Consider the following 20550-nt stretch of genomic DNA (forward strand, 5'->3'; position numbering starts at 1 on the left):
GGTCAAATGACCGAGGGGAAGTCCTCTCCGGGAAAGGCAGAAGAGCAGCGTTACCACTGCCCATTCTTCCCCCCCCCCCCTGACCCGTCACCCAGGTTGAAGGCGGCGGACGGCTCTGGCATTGTTCCACCGCCGTTTTATCAACAGGGATTTCTCGCCCGCGGTCCACCTTCTCTGGTGGATTCGAATAAAAACGGCACCCCCTCATGGCCAATTTGCAGTGGACTGTGACACACTCTGTCGAGAGTTGGCCACCGATCGGTGAATCCGGTCGGTTAGCAAACCCCTTGACCTCCAAGGGCCGTCCATCAGATGGCCCGACCCGCCAGGTCGGCGGTACAACTTTTGAGACGAACTGAGAGCAGGGCGAACGCTCTCAACGGCTACCCGGTCGCTGCAATCTGTGTGATGACCGACGGTCACTTCAGGCTGGTCCACACCCCATTGAGACTCTGATCCGTTGGAACTTGTGAGGGCGGTTCTTCTCCGTCGACGCCCTACCGGGTCAATGACCGCCCCCTCCTGGTCACTGCATTGCAGGCCTTTGGTCAGCCACATAGGTCTCCTATTCCCCTGCGCCGTTGTGCCTTTGAACGCTTGACCGCCCATGCGTCACCCGTTTAGGTGTGTGCCCGTCAACGGCACTGCTCTCTCGGTGCTGTTGCACAGCGTACCGGCGCCGTGACGATTACTTCTCGTATCAGCTTGGGCGTCTTGCTGCGCCGGCAGTACAAAAGTCTCGTCCATCCGGCACGACAGGGCCCTTGACGGCATCCCCACATATCGATTCCTCGGCTTCACTCCTCCGACCTTTACCCAGAGCTCCGGCATCATCATCACTCATCGAGCCGTCGTCCACTCTCCGGCGCCTCTCCACCACACTTGCTTCAACCACCACAGACTGTCAACGAATTCTGCACCACGAGCCACGCGCCGATGAGATACGCCGTCCTCTCCCATCGCTCGTTTAACTATCACTTGCAGTACATTTTCGAGATGTCCGACGTCGGCGATGGCGTCGTCCGCCGGGCAATTCACTAAGTGAATGTAACTACGTGATGCGAATATCCTTGGTGAAATGTACGTGCAGGGCTGACGAGTGGGCTTTCATCGAGTTCCGAGCTCCGGAGCGGTGACTGTTGAAGATGACGGTGACCTTCTAACCCTCTTCGGAGCGACGACGGCGACTACAGCGCCGAACGTAATAGTTTCGTAGGGGCTCGCGTGTATCGGACGGGCTCGGCCTATGCCTAGAAAGACACTCAACTCGTAGTTTGTTCAATATTCTCTCACCTAATCTAACCCGGCGCGGTGGAGTGCAGTCAAAAAGTATAGTGGAAGACGTAATTAAAATGACGAGCAAAGGGGAACGGCGTACCTTGTCGGTGAGGGGCGTTCGTCGTTGATGTTTTCATCGGGCACGAGCCAGTACGGGCAAGTAGATAAGTGTATGTCGTTGAGGAGGGGGGCACAGTGAGGCTTGACTAGTAACGAAGTCATCTTCACGCAGGAGCGTGTTCGTCGAAGGAGTCAGCGGCAAGGAGAGCAAGAAGACCAGTGGCGAGGTGGCTTAAACGACGCTTGAAATCGAGGGGCGCTACGCACGAAGGTCGGTGCGAGCGGAGACAGTCAACGGTTGTGAGCGGCAGCAGCAGTACGGGAAGCTGAGCAGGCAACTACAGCGACGGGTGTGGTCAATTGAACAGATGCGGCGGCATCTCAATTTTGAAGACGGCAACGACAAGTTTTAATGACAGCAACGTCAGCTATGAATTACGGCAGTGGCCGCTTGACGGGTGGTCACCCTGTCCGGTGTGGAGCCAAGGCTTGTGGCGACCAGCATCTAGCGGCTAGAAATCATAATGCCGAGGACTTTGATAGAAACCAACAATGCAGTCGCAGCCGTGGGATCCTTGTCGAGCGTGGTAGCAGACGTAGTCACCGAACATAAATCAACGGTCATCCAAATTGCAGCACACAATTTCCAGTCGCAGAGCTTTGACGTTTGCTGTCGGTTGTGGTTGACGACGATCAGTCGTGATGGTTCACCGTTGGTCGCAGACCGCGTGATGATATGTCGTTATGCCGCAAAGAGGGCAGCAGGTATGGCCGCACGATCGCACAAGTTCAGTGCGAGATGCGTGCGTCGACCGGAGCGATCACCCATCGACCGGATCTCAGCACACGGCCGCGCGTTCAGTGTGAGACGCGGGTAGGGCACAAGACCATTGACCGGTTTTCCCGTCGCCTACAGAGAGCCTGTACGGCCGCGCGGGATAGAGAATCTCTCGGCAGCGTGCCGGGAAGGTTCCCAACGGAGACCGGTGGAGAAGCTATCAGTCAACCGAAGACACTCTTCTGGCTGTTACCGGTGTGTGGACGAGCGAACAGAGAGACACCGATGAGCAGCCAGTGGCTCTCAATAGCTGGTTACCGAAGTGGAGGGTTGAACGCGCGACGGTGCTCCATTGTCTCCTCTGCCTTCTCCTATTCCCCTTCTCTTCTTCTCATGGTGAGAACCTGGAGTTTTGAAAGATAACTGCCAAGATATAATTCCAGATCTGACGAGAACGGTGTCCATCATGGCCATATATAGGGCCATGATGGACCCAATACACAGTGCACATAGGGGCCCAATAAGGGACCCCTTTACAACAATGAAAATGAAAAGCATGGGGAAATAATAAAACAACTCGAAACGACTCAAAATAAATGACGGATGAAATGCGACGACACAGACGCATCATGAAGAGTATGGTGAACTCATCATGACGAACACGAACATGAAATCAAACGACTAAAAACTTATAATTAAAACACGATGATACAGACGCGAACGTGATCTACTTGGGGTATTTAAACCCGGGCGTCTTCAAGGATGCTTTGGCATGCTGGTCGGGCTGGACACAGACCGGCAGTGATGCTGATGGCGTTGAAGACGGCTCCGATGACATGTCGTCAATGACGCTTTGGCGCTCTCCATCATTTCGTCTTGACTCCACCGCGCTCGGGCTAGGTAGGTGAGAGAGGTAATTGAGAGAAAACTACGAAGCAAGTGAGCATCTTACCAGTGTGGACAAATCCATCCGTTACGTGCGAGCCCTACGGATTGATCCCGTTCACCCACAGATATTTTCGTCACTCCAACGAGGTTCGAGAAGGCCACTGTCGTCATCACCCGGCGACCCCATCCAGGCTTGGAGCCCGGCGCCTCCATCAAGTCAGAGCATGCACGTACGACACGTAGGACATTCATTCTTCTCATCATAGTTACATCAACCCATTCTAGTATCATCCGTTGGATGACGACACCGTCACCGTTCGATACCACCATCTATTATCGGTACTGAGCCATCATACTCAGTGCCGACCAGAAGATGTCCTAGACGACGTCTGACATCAATTTTCTCATGAATACTTTTGGAAATATGATTTAAATAAAATTAAAATTCTAATGCATAATGATTCTACCGAAAATACCAATTATTATCAAATTATTTTGGAGTCATAAAAAACATTAATTTTGAATGTGTTTTTCTAATGCAGTCAGTTTAATTTTTTATTAGCACTTTATATCCAGATTAAAATGATTTATATACAAAAGGTGAAAGCTTTTCAAAACTATCAAATGATATGAAAAAGGTATGCTTTATTACCAAGATGTTTTGATGAATTCAACCACTCAGAAGAATTCTATTTTGAATGAAGATCAGATATTATAAAAAATGAAACTCCAAAAACAAATGACGCTTATAATGCTGAAATGGAATTACATACAAATAAAATGGAATGTAGTTTAAATTCCGTGCGAGCAAAATGGTTCTTGCTTCACTTACAATTATGAAAATGGAAAATCTCAGGAAATGAACGACAATTCCATGCACTTCTAACATTGTCTAATTTAATGGAACCTGAGAGGGCATCATTCAAACATTAATTTCATAAATAGTCCTTAACCTTCATTTCAGTGGAGACTTTAACATCACCACAATCAACCATGCAAACGTTCGTCTTCCTGTCATTTTCAACAACAAGCTCCTCATTCTAATGATTTGAATTTGTAGATGATAAGGAGGTGATGACGGGAGTTGATACATTGGCAAATGATAGCATGAAGTATTTCTAGAACCATGATCGTTTGAACTGAAATGGAAGTAATAAAAAATCTAGTGTTTTTGGTTTATATGAATCTATAGGTCGTACTTATGATCATGCATTGGAAGAATGTCCAATTTGCAGTTGCAAAGGGGAAGTTATGGAGATCTTGAACGTGCATGTCCACAGAAGCTATTCCATCAACAATCTATATAAGTTCAAAAAGCCATCCAGTATGACGAAGATAAGGCAACCTAAAATACTAGTCAATCATGTGATCCCACTTTCATTAATCATGAATATTTAAATCATTGTCAGTCACATGCATCATTTTTTGTCGTTTCAATTGAAGCGATTATATTTGATATTCATATGCTGTTTATGAATGATGACTATGATATCTTGATAGATTCTAGTGAATAATTACATAAGCATAAGAGTAATTTTTAACATATGAACTTTTTGTGCTATTGATTTGCTATTTTTATATCATAAACATCATATGTTCAGTATACATGCATGATGATTTCCATACGCACATAATAACACCAAGGGTACTAGTTTCTTTGATAAAACAAACGATCACATTCTTGCAACAGGGCGACCATTGATAATCAAAAGAGAAATTATTTCACCATACTTCATTAAATTAGTCCTGAATAAACCCTAAATGGGTCAATGTACTACAACGTGATCAAGATGCGTCCCTACGTGTCGTACGTGCAGGCTCCGACTCGAGGGAGGTGCCAAGCTCCGAGCTTGCACGGGGTCGCTGGGTCATGGCGACGGTGGCCTCTTGAACCTCGTTGGAGCAATGAAGGTGTCTACGGCCAAACAGAATCAATCCGTAGGGCTGGCACGTAACACGAACGGACTCCTCCGTACCGCCAAGACACTTGATAACGTTGTAGTTTCTCTCAATTACCTCTCTTACCTACCTAGCCCCAGCGCGGTGGAGTCAAGACGAAACTATACTACAAAGGATAATTAAGGGAGCAGCGGGAGAGGACGTCCTACCTCATCGGCGCGGGCCTTGTCGTGCAGGGCTGTCAACAATGGTGGCAGTCTGAGCGGGTGTGGTAGAGAGGCGCCTGAGAGCTAATGGCAGCTCGACTAACAGTGGGTTGCCGGAGCGCTAGATAAAGGGGCAGAGGAGAGGGAGCAAGGAAGAGCAGTGGAGAGCTAGCTCAAGCACACAGTAGAGTCCTGGGCGCGATCATATGGCGAATTTGTGCGGGCGGAGTCAGGGTGACGTAGCGAGCAGTGACCGGCGTGCCATCGGCTAACCGAGCAGATGGCAGGCGCACAGCACGGCCGAGTCCTCCGGTTAGGTTGAGCGCAGATGCAGCCGCTAGTTCGCAGTGAGATGGATGTCAACCAATGACCAGGCAGCGACCAACGACGATTGCGTAGAGCCGGCTGGTCATGCACATGATGTGGACGTGATCCGAAGCTGCGCGACCGTCACGGTGAAGAGGCTCTTGGCCGTGGTGTATCCATTTCTGCGAGGCAGCGTCGGACGGAAATATGCTGCCACAGAGGGTTCTCGACCAAGATGACAGAGCCGTGATCAACCCTGAGACGCTTTGCAGGCCAATCCATTCAATCAGGACCACAACCTTCCTGTTGACCGTTGGGCATCACCCACGGCCGCGGTCAATGTCTGATGGCAAGCGTGGGACGAAGCACGATTGGGGGAGTCAACAGCGCGGGATTCACAGCCGAGGAGAAAGATCGACACCAAGTCAAGGCGCAGGGGGTGTCTCCCGGTCAACTGGGCTGGTGAGGATTGTTCACGGCCGAGAGGAAGGGTTTCCGCTGAATCCAGGCGCAAGGGCAACTTCCCGTTCAATTAGGCTAATCGGGATCCGCTGGCCATGGGAAGGGCTGATTCCCATTCGAGGAACGATCGCCAATGAACAGGGATTAGTAATGTCGCGCGTCGGTGGTCTGTAGCGAGGACTCGCACGCCTCGTACTTCTTTGACCGCCATCAAATTCTGCTGTGGCGAGACGGCCAGAACAGGATCCGGGGACATTTTTTTCATTTTCTTGCACGCAGTCGCTGGATCTTCCGGGAATCGGCGACGTCCAGACAGGTTGCCCGAATAGAGAGGGGATTCCCGTCTTCCTTCCTGGTTTGTTCTCCTTCTTCTCTTACTTCTCCTCCGTCTCCTCTTCCCCTCTTTCTTTCTGATCGTGAAGGGGGTGAGACCAAGATAGACGGAAAACTTCTAACTCACAATTCTACTTGGTCTAAGGACCTGGGGTGCCCTCCTCTTCCCCTATAAAGGGGGAAGAGGTCAAATGGGCCCCCTAAGTGGGTCAACAAGGGGGAATGAGGTCCATTAGGGGGCCCTTATATAATAGGCCCCCTATTACAAAGTGACGTAGGACGACTATGGGGTAGGCGAGGAGGGGCGGGACGACAGGATGTACGGGCTAAGGGTAGGATGGGTGTGTGAGGGATAAAACAATCCACAGAAAGTCACGGCCGGATTCGGATTTAAAACCGATGAAAATCTGGTGGTGCAGCTCCGACCCTTTCGAGGGTGGGAGTATTGTCTTCTCCCACCGCGACGATACCTAAGCACCAAAATCAATACCCGAATTCGCGTCGCGAGGAAACACTCGAGAAAGAGGGAGAAGAAGTAGAAGATTTAAACCAAATCTAATTCTGACGGCGGTGGAAACTTCTCGAGAAAACACTCAACGAGGAACACTTCGACACCAAAGAGTTCAGGCGTACCTCGGCACCGTAGTGCGTGAAGAGGTTGCGGAAATTCTGATCGCGACGGAGCTGGGCGAATCCGGGCGTTGAGCAACCCACTGGACGAGGACAATGCTGGGCGTTCCGGGTGTTGAACGGCCCTAGTTGAGTGCAGATGTCGTGGTCGCAGAGTCAAGCGTGGGCGAACACTCGCGCGCACAAAGTGCGCGAAGGGTGCGCAGAGCGCGCGGAGCGCGCGGAGCGCACGGAGCGCGCGGGCGCTGAGCACGCGGAGAGCCGGCGCGCTCGCGGAGTGCGCGGAGTGCGCGGAGTGCGGCGGAGCGCACCCGGAGCGCGTGGCTCGAAACGTCGGACAGCATCGACGACGACGACCGTTGGCCTGGGACACTCTGGGCGACGGCTTAGGATGTGCGTTGGGTGGCCCTGGTAGGGGCGGCCTTGGGCGGACCTGATCGGCCTATCTGGGGCGGTCCCTGGGCGGCCTGTGGGGGCGGCCTAGGGCGCCCTTCGGTGGCCTGAGAGGGCGGCCCCTGGGCGACCTGGGTGGGCGGCCCCTAGGCGGCCTGGGAGTGCGACCAAGGGCGGCCTTGGGCGGCCAAGGAAGGTGGCCAAGGGGCGGTCACGGGATGGCCTGGGGCGGGCCTGGCGGTCTGGCTGGGGCGTCCCCTGGGCAGCCTGTGAGAGCGGCCAAGGGGCCGGCCTTGGGCGCCCTTGGGTGGCCTGAGAGGGCGTCCCTTGGGCGACCTGGATGGGCGGCCCCTGGTCGGCCTGGGAGTGCGGCCAAGGGTTGTCGCGGGGGCGGCCTTGAGCGGCCAAGGATGCCGGCCAGGTAGGGCGACCACAGGGGAGGTCTGGGGCGACCCTTGAAGGCGAGAATGAGAGAGAGAGGGAAATGGAAGAGAGGGAAGAGGCAGTGATCAGCGACGTGACGGCGGCGATGGCGGCGGCGATGGCGGCGGCGATGGCGGCGACGGCTGTGGCGACGATGGTGGAGGATAGGGTTTGAAGGTAGAGGATAAGGGAGGCTGGGCAATCCTCCAAGAAGAGTTAAACTAAAACTCGATTCTTGAATTATGATTGCCTAAGAGTTTCTTCAAAACAATGGCGTGTATATAGGCCTTGGAGGAAAGAGAAATTGACCAGAAAGTAAAGACGAGAAAATAAATACGTGCACCGTGTCACGCCAAAGGGCAGTTGTGGATCTGCCTTTGGCATCGTGTCATGACATGCGTAGAGGCGTGCGCGGGTGGAGACGTGCAAGTTGGCGGTTGTGGCGTGTCGGCTTTAGGGTTGACTCCGGTTGACCGTGGCGAGTTGACTTTGGTTGACTTTGGTTGACCGTGGTCCAAAGCATGCGTGTTGACTCCGGTTGACCGTGGTGACGCGTTCGTCGATGAGATGTTGGCGTCCTCGCCATCACAAAGTAAAAAGGGAAAATTTAATGCATAAAGAAAAAGACGAAGGGGACCAAGGGAGGGGAGTCCAAATTGCTAAGGACCCCCTCCCACACATCAACAAAGACACAGGGTGTAGAGGGGACGCGTCGCTGTGCAACAAAAACAAAATGACGAGTGCGAAAGAAACCACAAAATATGACAAAGAAACGGTGAAAATCAAAAGCGATAAGTGAGCATCTTCACCCGGCTATGGATGACAATGGCGGGCAGCGCGGACGACGTCGTCGATGATCCTTGATGGCGTGCGCCATCACCCACATGTATGTCCCTTTATCAACCTTTCCTGGCCTAGACTCGGAACTTATCCAAAAAAAGGAAGTTTGATTATTCCATATGGAAAAATATATGGGCGGTATATAAAACCATGAAATTAGATTTTTTAAATTCAGATAGAAAGAAAATGACTTACTTTGGGTCAATTTGAGAGGCTGTGGCAATGGATGTCGCATGCGGCCACGACTTGGCTTGCGCTCTTTGGCGGCTCCTTAGAAGATATTTTTATGCTTATTTATCTTTTTTTATTTTTAGTTTCTAGATTTGTTTTTTTATTCAATATATTGTATTCTTCTTTTTTTTACTACTATATCAATGAGTCATGTAATATTTTTAGTCATGCAAAAATTCATTTAAAATAGGTAATTTTAGATTATGAGTGAATAATTGCATGAAATGGATTTTAGGATGAAAAATGCATGTTAATGTGATTATATGACTTACTAAACCCTTCAAAAATGTTAATTCACAAGCATGATTTGTGATACATCACTGAATTTACTTGTGTAATGGTTATCCACTTGCTGAAACTTATTTTGACATAGGCATATGCATTTCTTTAAGTCCTAAATCATAGAATCACAACTATTTCAGTTACCTAAAAGTATTTTTGAATACTATAACTCATTTTCACCCATTTTGCCTGCCCTACCTAATACTAGTAAACGGCCTTCCGATATCCGTCCGATATCCGATATCGGACAATAGATACCCGATATCTGGAAAAAATCAGGACAATTTCTAATGCCAAAAAATCGGATATCGAACGCATATCAACATTCATGTGTAATATGGATATCGGGACGGACATTGAACAGTTAAGGACGAGGAGGGTATCGAATACGGGAAATCGGCTTTCAATATCTGGATATTGGAACCGGTATCTAGTTATCAAATCTCAATATTCGGATATCTTGTGGTTGGAATCCTGTAATCCCATATGGAATATAATCAAAATTATGAGGGTTATATGTTATTTCTGACCACCGAGATTTGACAACGTAGCCCCACATAAACCACATGGCAAGAAGGGAATTAGAGAAAAAAGAGAATAGAAGAATAATAATAATAAGAAGAATAGGAAGAAGAGGAAGAAGAGGAAGAAGAGGAAAAAGAGGAAAAAGAAAAAAATAAGAGAAGGAAGACGAACAGGAAGAGGAAGACAAAAAAAGAAAAAGGAGGAAGAGGAAGACCATAGGAACATGAGGAAGAAGATGAAGAAGAGGAAGAAGAGGAAGAAGAGAAAATAATAGAATTAGAGAAAAAGACAATTAGCGGAAGAAGGGAAGAAGCAGAAAAAGCAGAAGAATATGAAGAAGAGGAAAAAGAGGAGGAAGAAGAAGAAGAGGAAGAAGAAAAAGAAGAAGAGAAAAAATAGAGAAATAGGAAGAGAATAAAAGAGGAAGAAGAGAAAGAAGAGGAAAAGAGGAAGAAGAAGAAGAGAAGAAAAGAATTCGAGAAAGAAGACAATTAGCAAAAGATGCAGAAGAAGAGCAAGAAGCGGAAGAAGATGAAGAAAAGGAAGAAGAGGAAGAAGAAGAAGAAGAATTGAAACTTAGGTAGTGCATATTACAGATTGAAATCCGATATCCGATATTCCCATCCTTTCCAAGAGACAGGGGTGGATGAGGACATTGAAACGGATGATGATATCAGATAACAGTACTCTAGCAACCGATATCGGATCTTGTGATCTGATATCCAGATTTCTGTAAAAATGGATATCATAAATATGATTTCTGATATCCAATTCAGCATCTGTCCTCATACCGTAATCCGGTGTTGGTATCGAGACGCGCAAACACTACTGATACCATTGTACCCACTTGTTCCTTACCCCTATAGGAAGCCGTCCCTCCCATCATCCCTACTACTTATGATGTGCTTTAATCCCAGGTTCTTTCTTTTATTCCCTCTTGTGGTATGTCTTTCTTGATAATGTTTCCTTCTTATCCCCTTCTTTTATTTTCGTCAAAGTCTTTTCATTCTATTTCTTCTCTTTCCTTATTAGCATGTGATGATTTCAACCTAGATGTTTCTATTTTAACAACACTTATTTATCTCCTATTTTTTGTAGTTCTCTCTTTACAAAAAAAATATATGAAATCTTTTAAAAAGGAAAAAAACTGTAAAGTAAAAAAATAATTAAAAATAAAAATATATTTCTTGCTTTGGAATTTGCTTTCGCTAAGCACTTTTAACGAATCTTTTTATCACTGCTTCCTCTGGTAAAACTCTCTAATATTATCTACCATCCTCGTCTTTCTCTACACCCTTCTGATGTATTGTTGTAACTCATATATTCTTGGGAGTAAGGTGTAGAAGTATCATCTACCTATCCAGTGTCATTTACCTACCCTTACATCTTCGAGCCATTCATAAAATTAGATATGACTCCCACCACTCACAGTTCATTGATATCTATTTGATATTATGTGCTTACACATGAAAGGATGAATACATATTACTCATTTTCAGGTAGGTAGAAAGTAATTGGGGACCCCAAACACTAAGTAGCCACCATTTGTAAGTGATGAATATCTTGAAAGCTTCATACCCTTGCCTTAAATTGTTTCAAGGTGAACAAACAACTGGAAGAGAACATAAAAAACATTCCTAAGGGATAATCAAGGATTAAGTTGGGAGGGTATTTGTTAAGGGCCAAGAAATGATTGTACTATTTTTCAAAATACTTTCTTGCATTTATGTTGTGGATTTCATCCGAATCATCATAAATTAATATTCGGAAATGGTGTAAAGTAAGATAAAATCAAGAAAACATTGGAATTAATTCAAACAATGGATAAGATATCATGAATAATAAATTCCAAATATTTTAAATATTTATTTAGTATTATTGAAATATTTTCAAGGGTTCATCAATAATATATTTTTAAAGAGATATTGTAAGTTTTCTAGATTTTCTAGTATTTTATGGCATTTTATGAAGATACATTCATAAAGAAAATACAATTTTGAAGTTATTTAAATAGTTTTAGTAAATGATTTGAGTCTTCTGCTCCTAGAAGGGCATGCTACGCTGAAAATCAATCGGACAAGTTGGAGGAGAAAGAAAATCAGAAGAGTGAGAAACTTGGATGGCTCTGATTTCTTCAGATTGAAACAACACTATCTAATGACCTACAAGAAGTTTCAGGATAAAATTTTAAGGGTAGTTCCATCTTTGCCTCATTTATGCATCTATCATTTAAATTTAAAAATAGAACCCTTTCATTTCGAAAAAGATTACACTTCGACTTTGTTCCTAATTACAATAAGCAGAGAATTTTACTCATTTAAAAACTAGTTTGGCTATATTCTTTTACTCCAAGAATGAATGATTGAAGGGTTGACGTTTTCATCAAAACTCATAAATAAATAACATCACTCAACTTTGGAATCAAGAGGATGATGTTTTGGTAATCTTCATCTTATTTAAACTCACATCTTTGACCTTTTTTCCAAGGTTATCATCAGGGGTTGTGTAAGTTTTCACTAACATGTACATCACCTTCAACTCTGCCAGTGGTTTATAATTATTTGTATCCATCTTCGTTGCAGCAGCAATCGTAAAATATCATTTTTTTAAAAGGCACCCTTGGATTTTGATGCTTATTGTGATGAGTAGATTAATTTTCTCATTTAAAATTTCATTTGGCTTCATTCTTCTACTCAAATAGTGAAGAGTTGAAGGAGTGGCATTCCAGGCAAGACACATGATGAAAAAGCAACCCTCAGCCCATGGGGCGCATGAGAATGAGGTTAGTGATATCTTCCTCTTTTTTAACTCACATCTTCATCCATTTTCCAATGTTGTCATCACTGATAGCCTACGTTTCCACTATTGCAAACACCACTTCCAACTCAGCCGCTCATTGGTGATGTATACTATATTTCTGTCAAGCCAATCACACACCCATGATTTTTTCTATTTGTTTACTACTATTCCACTGTGATGTTTATAATAAAGTACATAAATACGTTTGATAACTTAGTCAATTACGATGAGATCATATTTATAAATGTACTCTAAATATTTATATTTAATGGATTGTGGAGATCGGCTACAACTTTTCTTGATAGAATAGCACTATTTGATTGTAATTATATGAGTATGGTTGATCTTGTGGCTCTTAATGGAGGGACACTGATGGCGCACACCATCTGGACTCGTTGAAGCCATCATGTGAGCCACCGTCACCGTCGCCAACTGCCCGCCTTTGCGTCCAGCCGACCGGCACGCCAAGGCGCCAACAAAGATGCCCGACGCCGACAACCTGGGTGAATTACGCTCATTTATTGTGTTTTGATTTCTTTCATCCCTTCGTCTAGTCATGGTCGTATTTGTGTCTGTCATTTTATCTGTGTTTTGTGTCTACGTCGTCATGTGAGAGGGGTCCTTAATCATTTGGACTTCCCTCCCCTTGTCCCCTTTTTATGTTTTTTTTCTTTTATGTTGTTGTAATGGGGGCCCATTATATAAAGGCCCTCTTGTTGGACTACCCTTACCCCTTGGTGGTCTCTTTATAAGTGGCCCATCATAGCCCTATATAAGGCCATGATGGGCACCACATTCATCAGATCTGGAGTTTTCATTTCTTGGCAATTACAGATCGTCGTTCTTCAGATCTCACCCAACAAACAGGAATAGGTACAGAGAGAGAAGAGGGCAAGAGGAGGACAAGGGGTCGAGTCCCCCCTGTGGAGCTCCACCTCTTCCTCGAACACCTTACAACGGGGCTCTCCCACCCAACTGTAATCGCCGGTATGCGATACCCACCGGACGGTCATCGCCACATATTGACCCTTCCATGGCGTGGGCAATTTGCTTCTGACCATTCTGTCAGATCAAGTCAAGCCGCTCGCACTAGACCGATTTCCCCGACAGAACGCATGCTCAGGTGACTTCTAATCGCCATTGATAGGGCTTGCAATGCCGCAGATCTTCATCGGCGTTATTCGCTGGCTACGAACACTAGGGGACCTAACCGGAGCTACAATTTTTCCACCTGATTTGGGTGTCATTCAGGACAAGGAGCGACGCGTCAACAATATTCCTGATATGTACGGGAGAGTGCATCACCCACGTCGGACACGGGGGCATGTCCAACCACCGCGCGCATGGATCTGCCAGTCAAACCTTGAAGACGCGGGCTGGATCTGCCGCTTGCTCCTCGCTGAGGAGGTCTCCCAGTTCACTCGCGGTCCATCACCCAGCACGTGCTGATCAGAGGGAATACGGTCGGGTGCCTGGCAGAAGCCTTTGGTGCACTTGACAACGAGGGTCCCTAAACGCTTGGGCGTCGTTTCGCGACCCCCTTGTGATATTCTTATTGTGCGAGTGCTATAGAACAGTGATCGCCGCGCTTGAACCTCCTCGCCCTCCACCTGTTGCTTTGAACGAGCATAGTGCTGGTACAGCGTGCTATCTGCTCAATTAATAGTAGTAGTGCTCGTGTTGCACTGCCTTGCTACCCCCGACTGAAGCCCCAGCCCTTGCTGCTCTCGAGTGCCATCGGCCGTCATTCACGATCGCCGACAGCTCTGTCTACGATGACCATCCATAACCGGTCATCATCGCTGAGCCCAACCGACATTTGGGCTGCCTCTTCGCTGCCCTTGCTCTCCTCCGTCCTACGTCAACCGCTCCTACGCCGGTTCCCAAGTCGAGCCTCTGACGCTTTCCGATGCCTCTCCACCACACCCACTCCCATCGCTGCAATTGTCGACGACTCTACACGATGAGCCATGCGCCGATGAGGTATGGTGTCCTCCCGCTTGTTCGTTATATTATCCGTTGTAGTATACTTTCATCTTGACTCCACCGCGCTTGGGCTAGGTAGATGAGAGAGGTAATTAAGAGACAACTACAAGTGAAAGTGAGCGTCTTACTGGTACGGACGAGTCTGTCTGTTATGTGCAAGCCCTACGGATTGATTCCGTTCAGCCGTAGACATCTTCGTCCCTCCGACGAAGTTTGAGAGGCCACCATCACTGTCACCGGCGACCCCGTTGAAGCTCAGAGCTTGGCATCTCCCTCGAGTCGGAGAATGCACGTACGACATGTAGGATGTTTATTCCTTGCATCATAGTTACATCTACCCAGTTAGGGTTTACTTAATCATCAGACAATGACACCATTGACGTCCGACACCACTATCTAGGTACCGAGCCATCATCCTCGGTACCGACCGTACGACGTCCTTGACGACATCCGGCATCAGACACTTAGCACAAATAGTAGGTGCTCTTTAGAGAAATAGTTCACTGTCTTGATTGGTATCAATCCCTGAATTGTATTACATCTAAATTTCCATCAAGTTGATTCACTATGGCTTCTTAGTCTCTACCTATGTGATAACAAAAAATTTTGGCTTGAATATAGTAATAAGCCCATAGAGATAATTGTGATGTCAAGATGGCATCATCCACCCAACATATAATAGGAGATTTATCCAAGAGTACGCTAAATCCCTAGCCAAAGTAGTGAGGATATTAGAGAATTTATTCTCTAATGATCCCCGTTACTCATTACTACCAATCAAATAATGGATTAGAGTTTCATGATTGACCGTATCCTAAAAGTTTCAGGAGTCTCACATAGATGAAAGTTTATACATATAAAGTGACCGATGACAGTAAAGGTTCCACGAGAGAGTTCGAACATTACTCGATAATTTCTACAGTGCAAGGTGTAGCTTGGCACCCCTCACGCTTGAAACTTAACGTAATTATTGGTCTAAATTCATACTTAATATATTAATTGCTATGATGATATAGTTAATTAAAAATATTGGCTAATTGTTTTATTGGATCACTAAACTGTTAAGTAGAATAATATATTGGCCTAGAGGGTCACACATATCCAATCATAAGGGCACTGGTGAATATATTTTACTTTATGTGTTTTTATGAAAAATATTAAGTAATTAAATAAGGGAGATAGAACCATTTAGTCTCCACAGCAAGCCAAAGCTGGGTGCTCCCCCACCCCCACCCCTCCCCTCGGCCCACCCTTTCTTCATTTCTCAGCTTTCTCCACTCATCCAAGAAGATTGTCTCCATTGTGAGAAGATCTACAAGAACTAAAAGAATAGTTACATAAGAAGAAGTGCAGATCCAATAGCAACATAATGGAACGAATACTTCTTGAGTTCTGACATGTGAACAGCAACATAAATAATCTCCAAGGGAGCAAGTCCAGGGTGGAACAAATTGCCCACAATTTTTTCGTGATCAATCATGTTTTAGAGATTAATTTATAATTGATAAAAACTTCTTTTGCATAGAAAAGGGTTTTCTATTTTTCAATCTAGCCACTACAACCCATGAGTCGGCACTCATCCAACTCCATTATACTGCACCAGCGACAATGAAATCGTGATCAGTCATCCCCATTCTGTCATTTATTGATTTGTATATGCCATTATCTTCATCCTGATCAGCACTATATATGTTCAATCTGCTCCACTGCAACTACATCCATCTCAATCTACCATCAGTCGATGCTCCCAAAGTGTAGTTTATGATAATATAAATTACAGTTAAAAAATATTTTCTACTATAAAAATTTATTCAATCCTAAACGTTATTCTATAAAATCTGAATAAATTTGGTTAAATAAGAGTAATATTTTCTAACATTCCTATATCTATTTTGAATATCTTTTCCCTAGTTTGCTTTCTTTGAATTACATATAATTCGTAAAAATAATAAAAAATCCCAAAAAAACAATTATGATAAAATTTACTTATTAACTACTTGCTCCTCATGTATTTGACCCTCATCTATGCTCAAAAGACATTTACACATATTATTGTACAAACCATAAACCTTACACAATATGTTTAACCCTAACTTATGGTTCATTAACTAGTGTCGTTGATATGAAGCAAGTGTTATTGAGCAGATGTCATTTCCTGGGATATGTACCGAGTAGCGCCAAAGTTGGAAATGGCATGTGTAATAGTAAAAACATAGGCTATCCGTGTTGATAGCATAGGAAAAATGGTGAAGACCAGAGTTAGAAAAAGAGCACACTAACGTCATCATCACATGCGCCACATGACAGCTAGTGCTTTTCTTCACTTTTCTGATCTGAACATCACTCCTTCAGTCCATCACTCTTGGAGTACAATAAAAAACCCAAACTACATTTTTAATGGGAAAATCTCACTACAAAACTTAATTATGAATAAAATGGAAGAGTGTCCTTTTCTCAAAGATGGTATGTTCTATTTATAGATCCAATATCGTTGATGGATAGAAGTGGGAAAGGTGGAAGTACCTTATAATTTTCAGCCAGAAGCTCCTTGATCATTGGATATAATCATTTCAGCCATTATAATTTTTCTCTCCTCTCATTTTCTGTCTCATTTAAATTGTAGTGCAGATAACCAGCATGACAAACACTTCTAGGAGTACAAAAAGTCAATGAATTTATTGAAAAAATATAAATAAATTCAAGGTTATATTTTCTGACTGGTAACAAATATTTTATTCATAAATGTAACTTTACAAATTCTGATAAAAACATTACGAAAATGAGAAAAAATATAAGTTCATTCTAAAAGTGCAGTAAATGACTTCATCTGTTAACAACATAGATTTATGATCATTGGAATTAAAAAATACATAAAATACATGAAATGATAGCTACAAATAGCATGATATTTATGACTACCATGTATCAACAAGTACATGGAGTGGATGGCACTGGCAAGATAGGATTTTTTATTTTCAATATAAGAGGATAAGGTAGACAATGCAACGAAGTCCTCGGCTAAGGCAATGAAATATCATAGAAGAATTCTAGGATGACTTCTGAACACATTAGCACTAACTCAGTTAGATAGTTGACTATAGCCAAAGTTATGCAAATAACATCAAGTAGATGAAAGACTATAGGTTCATAGTAATCAATGACAGAAATGTCCACAAGTGAGTCAATACACTGCTATGTACGTTCCAAAGCTTGAATTTTAGGGAACCAGCCATTGGATAATAATTTAATACATCAGTGGGATTAAAAAGTGATCGATGATTTATTAATATATTTATGTTGATATAGTTATATCCTTTGTATACTAAATAAACGTTATCAGCCTATTAGACTTATTTCCCAAACTGATACATGGACCTAGAGAGTCACACCCAAATTGTCTTTAGACATCAAAAGTTATAGTTAATGTTTAGGGGTATGAAATATTCCCGCTCAGTGTAAATAGGGGAAACCCTAAATAAAACTCACCTATGAAATAATGGGTCAAGGCCACACTCTTCTTCTCCCCTTCAACTCCCCTTGAATCATCCCAATTTCTTATGCAATCAGGATAATGTAACGTCGATGATGGAGTAACAACATTACTCACCAGTATGAAGGAGGCTATTGGATATGCCAGGGATCATATGGATATGTCTTGAGGCTTCACATTTAAACAGATATAAACATCTCGGTCGAGAATCCAAAAAATCATTAATATTTTAGTGCCAAGTGATCTTATCACTAGGTTTTAAATATCAATTTCATTTAGTTTAAAGTCTTCTACTATGTGAATTCCTTCTTCCTCAGAAACGTCAAGACCACAAAACCCAACATATTGATATGAAACAATATTTATTGATGTAATATATCATTTTGAGTACCAACTTGAATCGGAAACCATATGAATAAGAAACTAAGCTTAAATTACTTTTAGGTCATCATTTAGTATCATGATAAGAGGGTTCCCATATAATCCTTATTCTTTTTCTATTTAATATTTATATAGTTAATATAAATAGCATGAGTAATATATTCAGAGAAAACTGAGATATACATCCTTTCCAATATAAAAATGATACACAATAATGGGAACCCGTAACATTCTTGCTCACAGTGACATATGCCATCAAGATGAAAAATTCAAAGATATTTATTTCCTTAGAATATTAGGTATTTGTCTCTATTTCTATGCAGTAATGACCCAGTACTGTGATCTCTCTTCTACTCTCCACAGTCGTGCACAAACGCACGTACACATATTTTACCTCAACTTCTGTTTTCACCTTCCAATTGGAATTTCAAAAAGACTTTTCATTTGGTTTATATATCTGTATCTATCTCACCAGTTTATTTTCTCTCAATGTATGCATCTGTACATGTGGTTGTATCAGTCCCTATGGGATGGAGAGGAAATTCTATTGATTGACGGGTTTTTCAAAACTCTAAGTAAAGATTGAAAAAATGACTCGAATGGTCCAATCCTTCCATTACCAAATATAGATGTGAATATCAACGAACAAACGATTAATATCACAATGTGAATAAAAATACAAGCAAAATCTTTGGAAATGAGGAAATATATAGAGCTAGTTTACATGAGATATGATTTCACTATTGTCTAAAGACACAACTTAATAACTCCTCGTATTTTGTAGCTAGATCAGAGTCTCTTACCACAAAAATGGCTGCATGTGCAGCGGCTCCAGCTATGAGAAATTCACTGATGCCAGAACAGCCATACACTATAGGAATAAATGAATTCAAAAGATGTTAGGTAGACCCAAAGAAATTTTTCTTGTTAATTCATCGCATAATCTTTTTAACTGCTAGTGAATTCAATGCCACATAGTTTCCAAAAAACAAAAAAAAATAGAAAACACAATAGGTGCACCGATGGATATTATGTGATTGTCAAGCAAAATCACACCACCTTGTTTTTATTAAAGTTCATTTAATGAAATATTACTTCATTAATTTTCTTGTATGATGTTCATTATGAAGTCATAAGTATGTAGAATGACCTACTGAATCATTGTGAGATCATAATAAAGTTATTGTTAGTCTTTAAACATGTATTGTAAATATTCCAATTCTGTAAATAGTCAAGATGGACATCAATTTATCTGGATTGAATAGCACTATCTGATCCTACTTATAATATAAGTATGCTTGATCCTCAGGCTATTAGAGTGGTCACACTAAAAACAGATAGTGGGTGCTCTTTGGAAGAGAGTTCATTGAATTGATCTGAAGAATCCATGAATTGTATTTTACATAAACACCAATCACGTTGATTCATGTCACGGTTGTATAAGCAATCCATTGACCTGAGCACCAAGGATGTATCATGTATGGACAACTACATTTTGAATGCGAGTTACGAGTCTCTAACCACAAGATTCAAACAACTCATAGCTCGGATATAGTAAGAAGCTCGTAAAGATGCTTGAGTGGTCAAGATGGGATCATCCACCCTTGATGTAAAAGGAGATTGATTCAAGAAAGATGATGCACGTAAACCCCTGCATAGGGTACTAATGATAATGGAGAAGGTGTTCTCCAATGATCCTCATTACACATTACTACTAATCGAATGACAGATTATGTTTTGACAATCAACCATGCCCTATGTCGCTCAGGAGTTTCACATAAACGAAGGATTATACATATGCAGTAACTGATGATGGTAAAGGTTCTATGATAGAGTTTGAACACTATTCGGCATCTTTTAGAGCACGAGTTGTACCTTGGAAACCTATGAGCTGGAAATTTAACCTATCAATTGGGTTAAATTGATCCTTAGGTAATTCATCTATGTGTTGATATAGTAAATCAATAACTTTGGTTAATAATTATTATTGGGCCACTAATGTTATTAAATAGAGTGATGCACTGCCTATAGGGTCGCATGCATAAGATCATAAGGGCATTGCCGAAAAATTCTACTTGACGGGTTCTTGAAAAAGCAGATGAATTAAATATAAATATGGGAGGGGACACCCATTTTAGGCATCGAGGCCACCCAGAGCTGGACGCCCCCCCCCCTTTCTCCATTCCATCCACTGCTCCACTCAGCCAAGGAGATATTCAAGATTTTAAAGATCGATTCTCAATCAATTACAACTTCGGATGCATAGAAAATATGTTTTCTATCCATCATCCATGGCACCAGAACCCGACATACACTTGCAACATATTCCACTTGAGCATCCAAATCTAGATCAATAAATC

The 20550-nt window shown here is 43.3% G+C and overlaps 1 long non-coding RNA gene across 1 annotated transcript; it reads right to left on the reverse strand.

Annotated features, from left to right (window-relative positions):
- Window positions 1–4721: 4721 nt before the first annotated feature.
- Window positions 4722–6331, reverse strand: LOC144706582 (uncharacterized). The gene is made up of 2 exons (XR_013582278.1): window positions 5113–6331; window positions 4722–5029 (listed from the first exon to the last, which is right to left on the reverse strand). It is a non-coding gene; the product is annotated as an uncharacterized LOC144706582 (long non-coding RNA).
- Between the last annotated feature and the right edge of the window lie 14219 nt (window positions 6332–20550).

Source organism: Wolffia australiana, chromosome 8 (genome assembly GCF_029677425.1).
Source record: "Wolffia australiana isolate 7733 chromosome 8, ASM2967742v1".
NCBI classification, from domain to species: Eukaryota; Viridiplantae; Streptophyta; class Magnoliopsida; order Alismatales; family Araceae; genus Wolffia; species Wolffia australiana.